At 46.9% G+C, this 19,396-nt stretch overlaps 1 protein-coding gene across 13 annotated transcripts in view; it reads left to right on the top strand.

Annotated features, from left to right (window-relative positions):
• Nucleotides 1–19,396, top strand: part of CTNND2 (catenin delta 2) — a 3,400,942-nt gene that overhangs the window by 923,215 nt on the left and 2,458,331 nt on the right. The gene's annotated exons all lie outside the window — the stretch shown is intronic.

Genomic DNA, 19,396 nt, shown 5'->3' with positions numbered 1-19,396 from the left:
GTGTGGATGGCATGATGTGGCGTGTAACAGGGAATTGGTAGCAGTATGTTTTCTGAAAATATCAGTTTGTATTTGTTCGGACCCATCCTTCCGGATAGTAACATCCAAAAAGTCGATTGTCTCTGAATCCCACACCGGGGTCAGACGTATATTTAAATCGTTGCCATTCAAGACTGACACAAACTGCGCAAGGTCCACGGCCGTGCCCTGCCAGACAAAGAAGATGTCGTCGATGTACCGTGTCCAAAGGAGGACACGGTCCATCGACCCCTGTCTTTCCGACAGGAATAGATCCCTCTCCCACAGCCCCAGGAACAGGTTAGCATAGGATGGCGCAAAGGCCGCTCCCATGGCTGTACCCTGGAGCTGTAGGTAGAAGGATCCTTTGAAGATGAAGATGAAGATGAACTGAATAAGACTATGGACCAGTTGGTTAAAAAGATACAAGACAATCAAATAAAGAAGTATAATCGCGATCTTAAAGATTATCAAACGAAGAGGGTCTATCTATGGAGGAATAAGTATGATTCTAACATTCAGAGAACACCATCTCACTCATCTGTATCGTCTCTGAGTGGTCAATCGGAGGCATCCATTTCTTCGGCCACCTCACTTACGATGAATAACACCCAGAGATTGCGTGATCATGCATATCATCCCTACAGGAGATGCCCGGGTAATTCGTTTGGTGTACATGGCAGTGATAATAAGGTGATTAATTTAAGTAAACATGCGTTAACAGAGGTGGACCTCTCCATTCTGGGTAGGGGACTGTCATTCTCTCCCACACCGGGGTATGACGCTTTCACCACTGTTAAAGATTTACACATCTTTGCTAGATCGTTGTTATTCAAGCGACACTTTTTTAATGATGAACTTCAACGTCTCTTCCCTACAGAGGAGGAGCAGGAAGCGTTAAGGATTCTTGAAGAACTTGCCCTTGAACATGAGGGCTTAGGAGGTAAGATTCCTCCATGTATCCGCCCACGTTCTGTTAAGTTTCCCCCCTTTAGCTCTTGTCCGAGCATTGATTTGTTTGTGCGAGTGGTGACAGAGGATCTCCAAAAAATATCTAGATTCGGCAGAGGGGATAATTTATCTAGGGAGGAGAGAATTCGTCTCAGGGCTATTCAAGATCTCCCTGATGTGGTGCTGAAGCCGGCTGATAAAGGTGGCAACGTCGTAGTCTGGCCTACCTCAATGTATGAAGGGGAGGCATTTCGCCAATTAAATAACATGGTGTATTATAAAAAACTTACATACAACCCCTCATCTGCATTTAATGCTAAATTGGATACAATTTTGAGGAGGGCCTTGGACTGCGACGTTGTCACCAAGGAGTTGGTTTTGGCGCTACAAGTTAAGGAACCTACCATCCCCACCTTTTACCTTCTGCCGAAGATACATAAGGATCTCAAGTCACCACCCGGCAGACCTATTGTATCTGGGAGGGGCAATTTTCTTGAAAAGGTGAATAAGTGGATAGACTATTATCTTCAACCTTTGGTTTGCAGTCTTCCTTCATTTCTCCAGGACACTGGGGACTTGCTGCGCAGGGTCGACGGCTTGTGTTTTGAGGGTGACACTCTTCTGGCTTCCGTGGATGTAGAGTCCCTCTATACCAACATTCGTCATTGTGATGGCCTTCGGGCGGTTAGATTTTTTCTGGGCATGTCCAGTCTTGCTGCACCCATGAGGGACCTCATCCTGGAGCTATTGGAGTTCACCCTCACGCACTATTTTTTCATCTTCAAAGGATCCTTCTACCTACAGCTCCAGGGTACAGCCATGGGAGCGGCCTTTGCGCCATCCTATGCTAACCTGTTCCTGGGGCTGTGGGAGAGGGATCTATTCCTGTTGGACAGACAGGGGTCGATGGACCGTGTCCTCCTTTGGACACGGTACATCGACGACATCTTCTTTGTCTGGCAGGGCACGGCCGTGGACCTTGCGCAGTTTGTGTCGGTCTTGAATGGCAACGATTTAAATATACGTCTGACCCCGGTGTGGGATTCAGAGAGAATCGACTTTTTGGATGTTACTATCCGGAAGGATGGGTCCGGACAAATACAGACTGATATTTTCAGAAAACATACTGCTACCAATTCCCTGTTACACGCCACATCATGCCATCCACACCACATGATCCGGGCAATTCCAGTAGGTCAATTCCTCCGTCTTCGCCGTGTCTGCTCTACTGATGCAGACTTTGAGAAGAGGGCGGAGGAGTTGAAATCACGTTTTCTTTTGAGAGGTTATAGCCGTCGTAGTGTGAAACGTGCATATTATCGCACTAAACAGTCGGATCGCAATAATCTACTTTACAATAGGGCACTTAGACCACCTAAAGGAGATGGTTTGATAAGATTTATTACATCGTATAATCCCCAACACCTCCAAGTACGTTCAGTGATGAACAAGGCATGGCCCATTTTGAAGGTGGATCCTATAATTGGCAAATTCCTTCCGGATAGGCCTCTATTTGCATTTCGACGTGCCAAAAACCTTCGGGACAAGTTGACACGGAGTCACTACACTAGCCAGCCAGTTACCACTTTTTTGGATCAGATGCGTCCTAGGGGTGGCTGTGTTCCGTGCGGTAGATGCGTGGCATGCCCCAATATTGAGAAATGTACCTCTTTTCTTGACTCTAGAGGTACTAAAACGTATTATATCAAACAAAATATATCATGTGTCTCGAGGTATGTAATCTATCATGCCACTTGTCCGTGTGGTCTTATCTACATTGGTTTGACCACACGTCAACTGAAAGTTCGTGTTAGAGAACATGTTTTAAATATTGAGGCGGCATCTACCTGTACGGACTCAGCCACCCTTAAAACACTGCCACGTCACTTTAGGGATTTCCACCAGTGTGATGCTTCTGGCCTAAGAGTTCGAGGCATTGATTTATTGAACATCAACATTAGGGGGGGAAATCTGAGTAAACGTCTCGCTCAGGCAGAGACTAGATGGATCTGGACCCTCCAGACCTTACAGCCTAACGGGTTAAACGAGAATATCTCATTTGCACCCTATCTGTGATCGCTTGTTGCTGTGCTCCTGGGTGTTGCGCATGAGCTGCGTACATTTTTATGTCTTTTATTCATTTTACTTGTTCATTGCTTTTTACATATACAGATGTATCGTTTTCTGGAAGGTTCCATACATTTGGTGAAACACTACAATTCTATGTACCGATAATGGGATGCATTCTTCAATCAACATTGGTCGTAACAAGATCTTATGCGTGGGACATTCTTCATATGGACATTGTCATCTCCATTGATATAAGCAGCAGTCCGTCAATTATTGTGCACAATGGTGCCTGTCATACTATTCCTCTTATTGAGGTTTTTTGATGTATAGCGGTCGTTCTGTAATCTTCTTGTTGTACTATCTCTGTATGTCCCCGTTGGTCTAGTACTGTTTATTGCTTCCTGTTTTTTGTTGTATTTATCTAATTGCTGGTCCAGAATGTTCAGTAAGGCTTTGCCCTTACCTGTACCTATTCAAAGATGGCCGCTACTGTACTGCGCAAGCGCATGGTTCGTGCTCTTCTGCATCTCGCGTTGCCCTGGCTACCCGGTGGAGGATCACGTGGGGCCCCACGTGTTTCCTGCCTCGGTCGGCGGGGTGTGTGCGGTTTGCGGCAGATCATGTAACAGGTGTGCCGCGCGTACCGTGATACTTCCGGTACGGTGCTATATAAACTCACCAGTGTTACTATCATGTTGTGCCCCCTGAGGAAGAAGCGTTTGCGCTTCGAAACGCGCGTCGGGGTGGACTCTGGACCTCTCACTGCACCATCTTCAGGTAATCCTATGTATATATGGGTGCTTATGGCCATACTGGCCTTATGGCGATTTTTGCATTTGTGGACACTGATCATGGTTATAGTGCCATGAGCCCCATTGAATATTATTGGTATGTATGCTGCAGTGAGGTGGACATGAGTCCTTTGGTGGATTGTACTAGCCCATAGTGCCTCATCGGTTTCCCCCTGTATCTGGTTACTTGTCCTGCATTGCAAAGTGTTATTTTAATGAATATTTAATAAATTTCATGTTTTATGGGAGTTTTTTTCTGCATTTTTGGTGGAGTTATTATCTATATCAGTGGCAGTTTCCCGTACTGATGTTTCCAGAGAAAGAGATAGAATTGTATCCATGCTTTACACTTCTTTGCACATAGATTGTGGCATGCTTATTGTTGCACGGATAATGTGTTTAACAACTTTGTTATTACCCTTATGTGTTAAGTAGAGATGAGTGAACTTGTTAGGAAAACATTTGCCAATCATTCGGCACGAATTCGGATTCATATTCGTTTTCACGAGCATTTTTGCACAAAATCAGCAAAATTTGGCGACAGTTCAGGAAATGATCGCATTTCCACTAAAGCCTTTGTTATTATTTTGGCTAGGATAGTGGTGCCGTATTATGAATGGTTGAGACAGGGTGACGTGTTTGATGAGGGGAGTGTGGAGAGGTTAGTGGAGCGGCACGCTCTTTTTTTTCCCCCTTAACTTTATGTGTTGATTCCAGCAGCCAATCAGCATGTAAAAACAATCCACAATGTCTTACCACAAGGTCTTCTGTGATTGCTGCCGAAGTCACATGTCCCTGGCCATATAATGATTGGACATCTTGCTATGCTTGTTTAATAAGTGTCATCAATGCAGAGAAGCCGCTCCTGATAGTGCTGCAAGAAAACTTGTCTGTGAAATCGATCTTCCAGCATCAAACTAGACTGTGCAAAAACTGTGTGGCAGTCTCCATAGGTCCCATTTGCTACTCCAAATCATTCATGATAAAACTGTGTTTCAGTGGCAAATGAGAATGCCAGATTTCCACTTAAAAATTGTGAGGCCTAATATTGAGGTGCAGACTGGAAGGCCAATTTAGCTACTCCAAATCATTTGTGATAAAACTGTATTACAGTAACAAATAAGAAGACCAAATTTCCACTTAAAATTTGCTAGGCCTAATATTGGGGTATAGCTAGGAGTCCCAATTAGCTACTCCAAATAGTTTATGATAAAGCGTTCAAAATCGTTAGGCTTAATATTGGGGTGCAGTTTGGAAGGTCAATTAGCTATGTTTCAGTGAAAAATCAGAAGGCCAGATTTCCACTTAAAGGGAACCTGTCACCCCCAAAATCGAAGATGAGCTAAGCCCACCGGCATCAGGGGCTTATCGACAGCATTCTGTAATGCTGTAGATAAGCCCCAGATGTATGCTGAAAGATGAGGAAAAAGAGGTTAGATTATTCTCACCCAGGGGCGGTCCCGCTGCGGTCTGGGTCCGATGAGACTGCAAAGGATAACCCTATGCTTGTTATTTGTCAAATTGTCAAAAAAACCTCAGTAGAGGAAAAAATATCAATAATTTGACAACTACATGCAGGAACTGGCACATGAGAGAATCATGAGTGAGTGGGAATCTCACTGCACTAAAATGCTGACGAGCAAGCATTGCCAACCACAGGCTGTCCCATCAACCCCATTTGCTGCATCTTCCTCCTCCATCACCATTCCAAGTCACACAGGTCTCCGGCTGCGGAAACTCCACTTGTTTATCCCCTACAGTTGAGGTGAATGAGAACCGTCGGCTATTACAGAACTAGACATGACTGTTGTTTTTGTGTCACCTAGCACAACATATCTAATTCAATCCACCATAACCTCTCCGCCTGCACCTCACTCACTGTCCAGCAGTTTGTTCTGTTCTACATACTCCACCCTCTCTCAGCACCGCAGCCAGCCCTCGGTCCCAGAGTTGTGATCATGTAAAAGAATGATTTCTCCAACACATGCCAAAGCTACAATGCCTTGCGAAAGTATTCTGCTCCCTGGAACTTTTCAACCTTTTCCCACATATCATGCTTCAAACATAAAAATACCAAATGTAAATTTTTGTTGAAGAATCAACAACAAGTGGAACACAATTGTGAAGTTGAGCAAAATGTATTGCTTATTTTAAATTTTTGTGGAAATTCAAAAACTGATAAGTGGGGCCTGCAATATTATTCAGCCCTTTTACTTTCAGTGCTGCAAACTCACTCCAGAAGTTCATTGTGGATCTCTGAATGATCCAATGTTGTCCTAAATGCCTATTGATGATAAATATAATCCAACTGTGTGTAATTAAGCCTCCGTATAAATGCACCTGCTCTGTGATAGTCTCAGGGTTCTGTTTGAAGCACAGAGAGCATCATGAAGACCAAGCAACACAACAGGCGGGTCCATGATACTGTTGTGGAGAAGTTTAAAGCTGGATTTGGATACAAAATGATTTCCAAAACCTTAAACAACCCAAGGAGCATTGTGCAAGCAATCATATTGAAATGGAAGGAGTACCATACCATTGCAAATCTACCAAGACCCGGCCATGCCTCTAAACTTTCATCTCAAACAAGGAGAAGACTGGTCATAGATGCAGCCAAGAGGCCCATGATCACTCTGGATGAACTGCGCAGAGATCTACAGCTGAGGTAGGACAGTCTGTCCATAGGAAAACAATCAGTCGTACACCACTACACAAATCTGGCCTTTATGGAAGAGAGGCAAGAAGAAAGCCAATTCTCAAAGATATCCATAAAAAGTGTTGTTTAAAGTTTGCAACAAGCCACCTGGGAGACACACCAAATCAAATGTAGAAGAAGGTGCTCTGGTCAGATGAAACCAAAATCGAACTTTTTGGCAACAATGCCAAAAGATATGTTTGGCATAAAGGCAACACAGCTCATCACCCTGAAAACACAATCCCCACTGTCAAACATGGTGGTGGCAGCATCATGGTTTTGGCCTGCTTTTCTTCAACAGGGACAGGGAAGATGGTTAAAATTGATGGGAAGATGGATGGAGCCAAATACAGGGCCATTATTGAAGAAAACCTGTTTGAATCTGCAAAAGACCTGAGACTGGGATGGAGATTTGTCTTCCAATAAGACAATGATCCCAAACATAAAGCAAAATCTACAATGGAATGTGTCACGGGGATACAAGGAGGGCGAGAGCTAATAACCTGGGCCCCTGCAATTTCCCTCAGACTAGGGAAACCCTGTCTGACCCTCTACCTGAAGTTTACACTGAAGGTGTGCATGTTCAGGCCTCCACCCTCACCCTGACTCTTGATTCAGCCCTAGACTGAACACCACTGCCCACCACCCTGTGAATGCAATAGATCAATACCCACAGTTATAACAAACAAGGATAAAGAAAAATATACACCACGCCACAGTCAATCAGGAATACACTATAAAGGTGCAGGGCAAAATAAATACAAATATAGAAAGGAGTAAATAAGACAAAGGAAAATACACCACCAGCAACGATTCTCCAACAACCAGCTCTCCACTCCGGACCGAGATAACTACGGATAAGACAGAAGCTATAATCGGTGACGCCCAAAGATCAGGAGAACCATTTAAAGGAAATAAGCATGGCCCAGCTTCCAATCCGAGGATCAGATAAATTAACCCCAGAGCAGCCAGACGAAAACTAGCCAACGCCAATGAGCAAACAGTGGTCAAACGCGGAATTACCGCTGTCTGTCAGGCGACCTGGTCTGGACAGTGTCCGACATGACAGAATGGTTCACAAATAAATGTATCCAGGTGTTAGGAATGGCCAAGTCAAAGTCCAGACCTCAATCCAATCGAGAATCTGTGGAAAGAGCTGAAAACTGCTGTTCACAAACGATCTCCATCAAACCTTGAGCTGTTTGCCAAAGAAGAATTTCAGTCTCTCGCTGTACAAAACTGATAGAGACATACCCCTAGCGACTTGCAGCTGTAATCACAGCAAAAGGTGACGCAACAAAGTATTAAGTTAAAGGGGCCGACTAATATTGCACGCCTCACTTTTCAGTTTTTGAATTTCCACAAAAATTGAAAATAACCAATAAATTTCGTTCAATTTCACAAATGTGTTCCACTTGTTGTTGATTCTTCACCAAAAATTTACATTTGGTATCTTTATGTTTGAAGCATATGTGAGAAAAGGTTGAAAAGTTCCAGAGGGCCATGAAAATGCTGCCTTTCCGCCTGTTGGATACAGACAATTTCAGAAAGTTGGTTGCCGTCACAGTCTCCCTGTACCAGTTGCCCAGTCGACATTACTTGTCTAAGAAAGCTGTGCCTGCACTTGTTAGGAGTCGAGTTCCCGCCGCTGCACAGGAGGAATCTCGAACCTTGTCTGCTGCAGTCTCTCATTCTGCATCAGCCACGGTGGAGCCTGCTCAGCGGAGACATTGGTCCCAGCATCTTGCTCAGTCTGGTTCTGTGCAAAGGGTTACTGCTGCTTTTCCAGGCTCTGCCATTGTAGCCTGTACTGATCAACGGTGAGTAGAAGTCTCTGGGACTAAGTCCTGCCTTTCCCCTTCTGAGCATGCCCAAAGGAAGACCTCTCAGTAGATAAAATTGTCAGTGACTGGGGTCCCCAGTTCGTGTCTCGGTTTTGGAGAGAGCTCTGTTGTTTACTCAGCATAGAAATAATTCTCTCCTCTGCATATCATCCCGAGACAAATGGGTTGATAGAGAGGGCCAACCAGACTCTGGTGGCATATTTGCGACATTTTGTCTCTGCTAGGCAGGATGACTGGGCATCTTTGCTACCTTGGGCAGAATTTGCTGTGAACAACGCCGTAGCCGATTCCACTGGGCAGACTCCTTTTCTCCTTAATTACAGCCAGCATCCGCGTGTCCCTGTGCCCATGCCCATGTCATCCACTGATTCCAGGGTGGAAGACTGGGCAGTGGAGGCACGTGACATTTGGGACCGCACACAGGATGCCATTTGGGCTTCCAAGGAGAGAATTAGGGTTTCTGCTGATGCACACCGGCGCCCTGCTCCAGCCTTCGCTCCTGGCGACTTAGTGTGGCTCTCCGCCCGTAAAATCAGGCTGCGAGTTGAGTCCACTAAGTTTGCACCTCACTACTTTGGTCCTTTCAAGGTTCTGGAACAGGTTAACCCTGTGGTCTACCATTTGGCTAGACCCTAGACCCTTCGCCCTAGAGCACGTGGTGCAAGCTGACACATATGAGTGTTGTGAATTAGACTTTTTTGGCTCCCTCTTGTGGTCACTAGTGATATGACTCTGGGATTGTCTTTCTTCAGTTTTGGCACCCATCTGGGTCGTTAGTCCAGGGGTGTTGCTATATAAACTTCTTGAATTCTCAGTCTGTGCCTGGCATCGTTGTAATCAGTTCCTTTCTGTTTGCTCCTGTCTGCTGGTCCTGGATCTTGCAAAATTAAGCTAAGTCCTGCTTCTTTGTTTTTTGGTTATTTGCACTGCTCTTATTTTTTTGTCCAGCTTGTACTAAATGTGATTCCTGATTTTGCTGGAAGCTCTAGGGGGCTGGTATTCTCCCCCCGGGCCGTTAGACGGTTCGGGGGTTCTTGAATATCCAGCGTGGGAATTTTGATAGGGTTTTTGCTGACCGTATAAGTCATCTTACTATATTCTGCTATTAGTCAGTGGGCCTCTCTTTGCTAAATATCTAGTTCATTCTTACGTTTGTCTTTTCTCCTTACCTCACCGTTATTATTTGTTGGGGGCTTGTATCCAACTTTTGGGGTCTTTTCTCTGGAGGCAAGAAAGGTCTATCTTTTCCCTTCTAGGGTTAGTTAGTTCTCCGGCTGGCGCGAGACGTCTAGAACCAACGTAGGCACGTTCCCCGGCTGCTGCTATTTGTGGTGCTAGGTTTAGATATACGGTCAGCCCAGTTACCACTGCCCTATGAGCTGGTTTTTTGTGTTTGCAGACTTGGTAATTACTTCTGAGACCCTCTGCCATTGGGGTCATAACATATGAGACCACGTCCTGTCAGATTTTGGGCCACCAAAACCGACGTGACACCAACTCCAAAGTACCTCTAACCCCTGGGTGGCCAGCCAGGACAGTATCATGATGCTCTGCCAACACCTTTAGGCGGAGATGAATCGGTACAAAAGATTTGTTGATGGGAAGCTCAGATGGTATCTCCTCTTGAGCCTTGGCAATCTCAGCCTCAACCTCGGTAGTGAGAGCCGAAACCACAACACCCTTTTGGAGGATGGGTACTGGATCTTCCCGAGGTTCTCCCCCCGGAAAACACCTGGACAGAGCATCCGCCTTAGTGTTTTTAGACCCTGGTCTGTAAGTGACAACAAAGTTGAACCGCGTAAAAAACAATGCCCAGCGAGCCTGCCTGGGATACAGACGCTTGGCAGACTCCAAATACAGCAGATTCTTATGGTCGGTAATAACAGTGACCTGATGTACCGACCCCTCCAAGAAGTGTCGCCATTCCTCAAAGGCCAACTTAATAGCCAACAACTCCCTGTTGCCGATATCGTAGTTACGTTCAGCGGACGACAGTTTTTTGGAGAAATAGGCGCACGGACGCAAACCACTCAAGGATGAGCCTTGAGATAGTACCGCCCCCACACCAACCTCAGATGCATCGACTTCCACGACAAAGGGTTTAGATGCGTCTGGCTGCACAAGAATGGGGGCTGAAACAAAACTGTTCTTGAGAAATTCAAATGCGCGCACAGCAGCCTCAGGCCAAATGGAGAAATTGGTACCCTTTTTAGTCATGTCAGTTAGCGGTTTAGCAATGATAGAAAAATCCTTGATAAATTTCCTATAGTAGTTAGAAAACCCAAGGAACCGCTGAAGTGCTTTCAGGTTATCAGGACGTTCCCAATGCAGCACCGCTTGCACCTTAGCGGCGTCCATTTTAAAACCAGAAGCAGACACAATATAACCCAAGAACGGCAACTCTTGAGCAAAAAATACACATTTCTCAAGTTTAGCATACAGCTTATTCTCTCTGAGAAGCTGTAACACCTGCCTGACATGATCTAAATGAGCATCACGGTCGCAAGAATATATGAGGATGTCATCTAGGTACACGATAACGAATTTCCCCAAAACATGCGAGAACACATCATTGATGAAATGTTGGAACACTGCAGGTGCGTTAGTTAACCCAAAAGGAATCACCACATTTTCAAAATGACCCTCAGGGGTATTAAAAGCCGTCTTCCACTCATCACCTTGATGGACTCTTATGAGGTTGTACGCCCCCCTGAGGTCAAGCTTGGTAAACCACTTAGCACCTGCCACCTGGTTGAACAAGTCAGGTATCAGTGGCATAGGGTATGGATCACGAACCGTAATCTGGTTCAACTCCCTGAAATCCAAACACGGGCGTAATCCGCCATCTTTCTTCTTCACGAGGAAGAACCCTGCTGCCGCCGGCGAGGATGACGGCCTGATGTGCCCTTTGCTCAAACTTTCAGAAATGTAATCCTTGAGCGCTTGTCTCTCCGGACCGGAGATGTTGAACATCCTTGCTTTAGGCAACTTGGCTCCTGGTTTAAACCTGATAGAACAGTCATAGGAGCAGTGTGGCGGCAACTCTGAACAACCCTTCTCAGAGAACACATCCGCATAATCCTGAAGTGACTCAGGAACGCTTGAAGTCACAGCGGACACACATGTGGCCAGGCAATTCTCCTGACAGAAATCACTCCACTGGATTATGTCCTGAGTTTTCCAGTCAATCACCGGGTTGTGTGTAGACAACCATGGAAAACCCAGAACCAATTGTGCCGGAAGACTCTTGAGCACCTTACATGTGACCTGCTCGAAGTGAAGAACACCAATGTGGAGTTTAACCTCAGCCACAAACTCAGTAATCTCCCCCTGTGGAAGAGGAGCAGAATTGATGGTGACCACACGGATAGGATGAGGCAGTTTTTCAATCTTAAAACCAGCAGTGCGCGCAAACTCCTCATCAATGAGATTTGTGTCGGAACCACTATCCACAAAAATAGTGATTGGTATCTCTCTGCCCGCGACAACAACTTTGGCAGGGAGCATGCACTGAGAAATCATCATGGAGGATATACATAAGCTCAGATTGGACTCCTCCACACCCTCTGAGCTCAGAAGTTTTCCGCCGTTGCGTTTTTCTTTAACAGCAGAGGACAGATATTAATAAAATGACCAGTTTTACCGCAGAAAAAACAGGCTCCCTGCTTCTTGAGTACAGGGGTACGATTCTTAACATGTGACACCCCTGCGATTTGCATAGATTCCGTGGGCTCACCTGCAGCAACCTCACGTGAACCTAAACCTTCACCCACAGGCGGCGTCTCATGATTCCCCTGACGCAAACGGCGATCAATGCGGACAACAAGACTCATAGCGGAATCTAGTGAAGCAGGAGTCTCGTACATCAGGAGGGCTTTTTTAACCCTATTAGAAACTCCATGAATAAAGTGACTCCGCAATGCTGGCTCATTCCACTGAGTGTCAACCGCCCAGCAGCGAAATTCAGAACAGTAATCCTCTGCAACACGCTCCCCCTGGCAAATAGTGCGTAACTTAGATTCTGCTAGAGCCATTCTGTCTGGATCGTCGTAAATGTGTCCTAGACCAGAATAGAAACTCTCTACTGAGTTAAATGCAACAGAATCAGACGGCAACGAAAATGCCCATGCTTGGGGATCCCCGCTCAATAATGACAACACCAGGCCCACACGTTGAGCCTCATTACCAGAGGAGATCGGGCGCATACGGAAATACAGTTTGCAAGCTTCACGAAAAGAAACAAATTTACTGCGTTCCCCAGCAAATTTTTCAGGCAAAGGAAACTTGGGCTCATTAACTCCTCCTGTCGCTCCAGCCTGTATATTAGATACTGCTAGTCCCTGTTGCTGCACTGCTCCCTTCAACTCAGTGACCTGTAGGGACAGCGCCTCCAACTGGCGGGTTATGGAAATCATGGGATCCATGACAAAACACAGAGAAGAGAAAGAAAAAAAAGGAACCCCTTTTTCTTTTTTTTTTTTGTTAGGCCAATTATAATGTCACGGGGATACAAGGAGGGCGAGAGCTAATAATAACCCGGGCCCCTGCAATTTTCCTCAGACTAGGGAAACCCTGTCTGACCCTCTACCTGAAGTTTACACTGAAGGTGTGCATGTTCAGGCCTCCACCCTCACCCTGACTCCTGATTCAGCCCTAGACTGAACACCACCGCCCACCACCCTGTGAATGCAATAGATCAATACCCACAGTTATAACAAACAAGGATAAAGAAAAATATGCACCACGCCACAGTCAATCAGGAATACACTATAAAGGTGCAGGGCAAAATAAATACAAATATAGGAAGGAGTAAATAAGACAAAGGAAAATACACCACCAGCAACGATTCTCCAACAACCAGCTCTCCACTCCGGACCGAGATAATTACGGATAAGACAGAAGCTATAATCGGTGACGCCCAAAGATCAGGAGAACCATTTAAAGGAAATAAGCATGGCCCAGCTTCCAATCCGAGGATCAGATAAATTAACCCCGGAGCAGCCAGACGAAAACTAGCCGACGCCAATGAGCAAACAGTGGTCAAACGCGGAATTACCGCTGTCTGTCAGACGACCTGGTCTGGACAGTGTCCGACATGACAGAATGGTTCACAAATAAATGTATCCAGGTGTTAGGAATGGCCAAGTCAAAGTCCAGACCTCAATGCAATCGAGAATCTGTGGAAAGAGCTGAAAACTGCTGTTCACAAACGATCTCCATCAAACCTTGAGCTGTTTGCCAAAGAAGAATTTCAGTCTCTCGCTGTACAAAACTGATAGAGACATACCCCTAGCGACTTGCAGCTGTAATCACAGCAAAAGGTGACGCAACAAAGTATTAAGTTAAAGGGGCCGAATAATATTGTACGCCTCACTTTTCAGTTTTTGAATTTCCACAAAAATTGAAAATAACCAATAAATTTCGTTCAATTTCACAAATGTGTTCCACTTGTTGTTGATTCTTCACCAAAAATTTACATTTGGTATCTTTATGTTTGAAGCATATGTGAGAAAAGGTTGAAAAGTTCCAGAGGGCCATGAAAATGCTGCCTTTCCGCCTGTTGGATACAGACAATTTCAGAAAGATGGTTGCCGTCACAGTCTCCCTGTACCAGTTGCCCAGTCGACATTACTTGTCTAAGAAAGCTGTGCCTGCACTTGTTAGGAGTCGAGTTCCCGCCGCTGCACAGGAGGAATCTCGAACCTTGTCTGCTGCAGTCTCTCATTCTGCATCAGCCACGGTGGAGCCTGCTCAGCGGAGACATTGGTCCCAGCATCTTGCTCAGTCTGGTTCTGTGCAAAGGGTTACTGCTGCTTTTCCAGGCTCTGCCATTGTAGCCTGTACTGATCAGCGGTGAGTAGAAGTCTCTGGGACTAAGTCCTGCCTTTCCCCTTCTGAGCATGCCCAAAGGAAGACCTCTCAGTAGATAAAATTGTCAGTGACTGGGGTCCCCAGTTCGTGTCTCGGTTTTGGAGAGAGCTCTGTTGTTTACTCAGCATAGAAATAATTCTCTCCTCTGCATATCATCCCGAGACAAATGGGTTGATAGAGAGGGCCAACCAGACTCTGGTGGCATATTTGCGACATTTTGTCTCTGCTAGGCAGGATGACTGGGCATCTTTGCTACCTTGGGCAGAATTTGCTGTGAACAACGCCGTAGCCGATTCCACTGGGCAGACTCCTTTTCTCCTTAATTACAGCCAGCACCCGCGTGTCCCTGTGCCCATGCCCATGTCATCCACTGATTCCAGGGTGGAAGACTGGGCAGTGGAGGCACGTGACATTTGGGACCACACACAGGATGCCATTTGGGCTTCCAAGGAGAGAATTAGGGTTTCTGCTGATGCACACCGGCGCCCTGCTCCAACCTTCGCTCCTGGCGACTTAGTGTGGCTCTCCGCCCGTAAAATCAGGCTGCGAGTTGAGTCCACTAAGTTTGCACCTCACTACTTTGGTCCTTTCAAGGTTCTGGAACAGGTTAACCCTGTGGTCTACCATTTGGCTATTCCTCCGCGCCTTGGTATCTTAAAGCCCGTCTACATGTCCGGGTTTTCTGAGTCACAACAAAAAAGCGTGTGCACAGCTCTATATAATGTTGCCCAGGTAGGTCCCAAAACCTTAGTGATACGTATAATAAAACCTGGCACTCAACTTATTATAATGGTGTTTTTTTTATTCCAAGTGGAAGTGCAGTAACAGCAATGCAATAACAGCAAAACGTTTCGGTCATAAACACATGACCTTCATCAGTTACGTATGGTGATTGATGGTGAGATAAGTGTTTGCTCTGTTTAACAAACTTTAATGCTTAATGCCCTTTAAAGGAAATCACTGTCTTAAGCGGTGGACTCCGTGTCTGCAGCGTTACAGCAGGGCTGCGCCCAAACCTGAGCATTCTAATCAGTGCCTTCCTTTAAAGGGCATTAAGCATTACAGTTATCTCACCATCAATCACCATACGTAACTGATGAAGGTCATGTGTTTATGACCGAAACGTTTTGCTGTTACTGCATTGCTGTTACTGCACTTCCGCTTGGAATAAAAAAAACACCTTTATAATAAGTTGAGTGCCGGGTTTTATTATACGGGTTTTCTGAGTCATCTGCCGGGACATTGGGTTCGTCCATGGATGAGTACGAGGTGATTGCTATCGTGGGGTGCAAGGTAGTACGTGGCAAAAAATTACTATCTGGTGGACTGGAAAGGCAACGGTCCTAATGACAGAACCTGAGAACCTGTAGAGCACATTCGGGCTCCGCTGCTCATTGCAGCCTTTGAGCGTAGTGAGGCCCAAGGAGGGGGGGCCATGTTAGGAGTCGAGTTCCCGCCGCTGCACAGGGGGAATCTCGAACCTTGCTTGCTGCGGTCTCTCATTCTGCATCAGCCGCAGTAGAGCCTGCTCAGCAGAGACGTCGGTCCCAGCGTCTCGCTCAGTCTGGTTCTGTGCAAAGGGTTACTGCTGCCTTTTCAGGCTCTGCCATTGTAACCTGTACTGATCAGCGGCAAGCAGACGTCTCTGGGACTAAGTCCTGCTTTTCCCCTTCTGAGCATGCCCAAATGAAGACCTCTCAGTGGAGGTCTGGAGTCACATGCTCAGATACTGCAGTAGCTCCTGTTGGTCCTCCAGGAAGGTCCTGAAGTTGCTCAGTTACTGTAGCAGTTCTCATTGGTCCTCTATGAAGGTCCTGAACTTGCTGCAGCTGTAAAAGATTTGCATGGCCGCACGGCCATGCGCTAGTATACACTTGTTTAAGTGTGTGTTGTGAGTGAAAGTCGCTCTTTAATCATCCCCTCCCTTGTGTTTGAATACTCGCATAAGGAGGATGATTGCAATCTAGCGCCCGACTTTACCAAAATTAGTACACAAACAGCGTCTATTGCTGTGACCGCCAGTGTGGCGCCGTGCGCTATCACCGCGCTTTCCAAACCCAAGTCTGGGTGGTTAGTGGCATCCGTCAGTGCAGCACCGCATGCACTCTCGTGCTACTTTATTATTTCCGTTATGTGCGGTACTGCGGCCCTGTGACGCAACAGGGTTCACTTCTTTCACACAGGGTGAAGCTAACCCGTGTGTGTATTCTCATTGTACCGCCATATAGTCCATCATTGCTTAGCAGCAGGTTCCATCTCTGCATGGTGGACCCCAGGCTGCAAACGCACCTTATTCCTTTTCTCTAATTATTTGGTGCTTTCCGCTAGCATTATCAGCGCTACACCAGCATATCGCCGACAACATCACCCATTCCCTGAAAAAATCTGTGTCTGCCAGGGTGCTTTTCACCAGTGACACCTGGATGAGCAAACAAGGGCAATGGCATTACATTTCACTGACTGGGCACTGGATGACTCTGGTGGCTGTGGAGCCAGGCGACAAAGGGGCTGCTCCACAAGCCTTTGAATCCCCAAAGCATGCGGGATTAATCTCTGTATCTAACAGTTCCTCCACTGCTTCTGGATCCTCCACCTCCTCTAGGGCCTCCACGTTTGCCCTCAACCTCTCCCTTAATCCAACACGCTTTCCAACAGTGCAGATAGAATCCCCCTTTCGTACTGCATCCATGGTTCACCACAATCAGGCAGTGTTCAAATTAATAGGCCTTGGGGATCACAGTCAACCAGCTCAAGAGTTGTGGACAGCTATCCACGTCGAATGAGAGCAATGGCTCTCTCCACTGAACCTGGAGCCAGGAAAGGTCATGTGCGATCACGATGCAAACCTGGTGGCAGCCCTATGCCGTGGCAACCTCACACCAATGCCTTTCTTGGCTCACATCCTCAACTTGGTGGTTTTTCCGCCACTATCCCGACCTAGATGCCCTGCTGAATAAAGCAAGGCCACTGTGTGCTCCTTTCCAATGATCGCACCTGGTTCTCTTCCAATGTTTCTGACCGCTCCTTCAGTGTTCTGTTCACTGGCTCCATTTAATCTCCTCTTCCTCTCACTGTTGGGGTACCCCAGGGCTCAGTGCTTGGCCCCCTTCTCTTCTCTCTCTACACGGCCCTAATTGGACAGACCATCAGCAGATTTGGCTTTCAGTACCATTTTTATGCTGTTGACTCACAACTATACAAGTCATCCCCCGAGCTAATGCAGCGCCCCAGAGTCCTGGTCGTTGCAGTAATGTCGCTCTTCCACCAGGGGGAGTGATGGTACATCTGATGGTACTAAAAGAGTTCACCTGACCAGGTATCACAGTCACACACTGCACTTCACACTCCGGCCACCAGGGTGAGCAAAAGGTTCTATTAGGCCACTCCTCACACTCGGGTAAAACTGGGGGTCGGATAGGAAGTTAGGGAGAAGGCTGCCTGGATGAGACCCAGAGAAGACCTGTCAGGCAGACAGGGAGAGAAGGAGGAACATCTGAGCTGCAGACAGAGGTCCCTGTCAGGGGTGGGACCCTGACAGAGACATAGCAGGAGAACGTTACGGAGCTGCGCCTGCACCTCATTGCGGCAGCATCCTAAGAAAGGATAAGAAGTGAAGTATATTGTGGAGAAGTGAGAAACGAAATCACAGTACAAGGAGATAATACCAGGAGGAGTCCTGCCTTAAGATCGTCAACATTTTTCTGAGGCGTGTAGCCGGTGGCCGGAACACCGAGGGAGTAATTGGCTCTACGCATTACTTTGAAACACGGCAGGACAGATAATTCCAAGTTGGCTGCCCAACCTTTAACCTAATGAAGACAACGGAGGCAAATTGTGGGAGAGGCTCCAGGCCTACCCCGTCATACGGGTCATCCTATCCATACCATCTGGGGGACGGAGAGAGAGAAACAGAAATACACACGAGAGTTGTGAGGACTATCCCGTGGTGCTCAGCAGGGAGGTACTACAACACACAGGCGCTAGTAGGAAGGCTACTGATTTCCACCTGCAAAGGGAACTCTGGATGTGCCTTCGGACCGGCACGACTTAGCCTGCCCTGTGAACGGTACTCTGGACTGTGGACGCTGAAGTCTTCAGTAAAAGGTAAAGAGACTGCAACCTTTGTGTCCTCGTTATTCATCGCGCCTTACAACATCCACCATTTCCACCTACTCATCAAGGGAAGCCCTGGGGACATACTTCACCTGTGGGAAGGTATATCATCTAGCTGCCATTCCACCACCCCAGCGGACCCCTAGCAGCGTCGGTCATCCTGACCGAACACCACAGGTGGCATCACGAACACTTGACAAACTACACTTTAATTGGGCGCCCCTTAGCAGGGCCACGGACCGGGTCGGGTCACCGTGACATCCCCAGAACCAAGACAGAGGGACCCGGTACTGAGTACCCCACTACCCTGCGCCTGGGGGCGATCCACTTACCCCCACTGTACTACAGAACGCCAGTGACTGTCTGTCCACAGTCTCCAACATTATGTCCACTCTCTATCTTAAACTCAACCTTTCCGAAACCGAACTTCTTCTGCTCCCGCCGTCAACTAACTTCCCTAAATCTGACATTTCCCTCTATGTGGGTGGCACCATAATAACACCCTGGCAGCAGGCACGCTGTCTGGGTGTTATGTTTGACACCAATCTCTCCTTCACCTCCCATAAACAATCTTTTACCCGCTCTTGCCGCTTACACCTAAAGAAGATCTTTAGAATCCGACCTTTTCTCACCATGGAAACGACAAAAACCCTCACTGTCACCCTGATCCACTCCTGCCTCGACTACTGTAATGCTCTATTAATTGGCCTCCCCCTCACTCGACTTTCCCCTCTCCAGTTCATTCTTAATGCAGCAGCCAGAGTCATCCACCTGGCTAATCGGTACTCGGACGCGTCCACTCTTCGCCTATTGTTACACTGGCTGCATATTCATTATAGGAACCAATTCAAACTACTTGTTCTCACCCATAAAGCTCTCCACAGTGCGGCACCCCCTTACATCTTGTCCCTCATTTCTGTGTATTGGCCTAGCTAATCACTGTGCTCTGCAAACGACTTTAGACCAACCTCTGCACTAATCCATACCTAGCACTCCTGACTCGAAGACTTCTCCCGCATTGTGCCAATCCTCTGGAATGCTCT

This window comes from Ranitomeya variabilis, chromosome 6 (genome assembly GCF_051348905.1).
Source record: "Ranitomeya variabilis isolate aRanVar5 chromosome 6, aRanVar5.hap1, whole genome shotgun sequence".
Taxonomy (NCBI): Eukaryota; Metazoa; Chordata; class Amphibia; order Anura; family Dendrobatidae; genus Ranitomeya; species Ranitomeya variabilis.
This window is presented reverse-complemented; position numbering and strand designations above follow the sequence as displayed.